Here is a 773-nt window from a genome sequence, read left to right on the forward strand (position 1 = left end):
AATGCCAATGTTATTTCAAGGACAATTACTGCCAATTTCATTGCATTACCAAGAAAATCTGTAGTGTTGGCCTACACCTCTTGGTTCATTCTAACAGCAAAAGAATGTGAGCCAGAGAAAGGAAGGAAGGAAGGAAGGAAGGAAGGAAGGAAGGAAGGAAGGAAGAAAGGAAGAAAGGAAGAAAGGAAGAAAGGAAGAAAGGAAGAAAGGAAGATGGAAGGAAGGAAAAAAGATGGAAAGAAGCCAAGAAAGATCAAAGAGAGCAACAAAGGGAGGGGAAGAGAGGGAGGGAGAAAAGGAGGGAGAAAAAGAAAAAAAAGAGGAAAGGAAGAAGAAAGGGAAGATCAGCTACTAAATGCTGTGGATCTGGACATACATATTCATAACATTAAAAAGTAACACGCTGTCATTGTACTTACAGTGATTTCTAAAGCAAAAACATTAAAGTATTGCATAAGTTTAAGGAGTTAACAATGTCTGCATGCTTGTTGGTGTTTCTACATAAGTCTAGCTGAAGACAAACAGATTCTTTCAGATATGACCAAAAGTCATTATGATTCTTGTAAAGAAAAAATGAAGTAACTTTTATTATGTTTTATAATCATTTATCAGCTGGGGCAAGCCTTAGCCCAGTCAATCCAACTAACATTAACTATAACAGCTTTGTATGGCACTTGAATCTGGGCCCTTCTCTGGTCGGTTCCCTTCCCTTCCCTTCTCTTCCCTTCCCTTCCCTTCCCTTCCCTTCCCTTCCCTTCCCTTCCCTTCCCTTC

Source organism: Octodon degus, unplaced genomic scaffold (genome assembly GCF_000260255.1).
Source record: "Octodon degus isolate 3935 unplaced genomic scaffold, OctDeg1.0 scaffold00154, whole genome shotgun sequence".
NCBI classification, from domain to species: Eukaryota; Metazoa; Chordata; class Mammalia; order Rodentia; family Octodontidae; genus Octodon; species Octodon degus.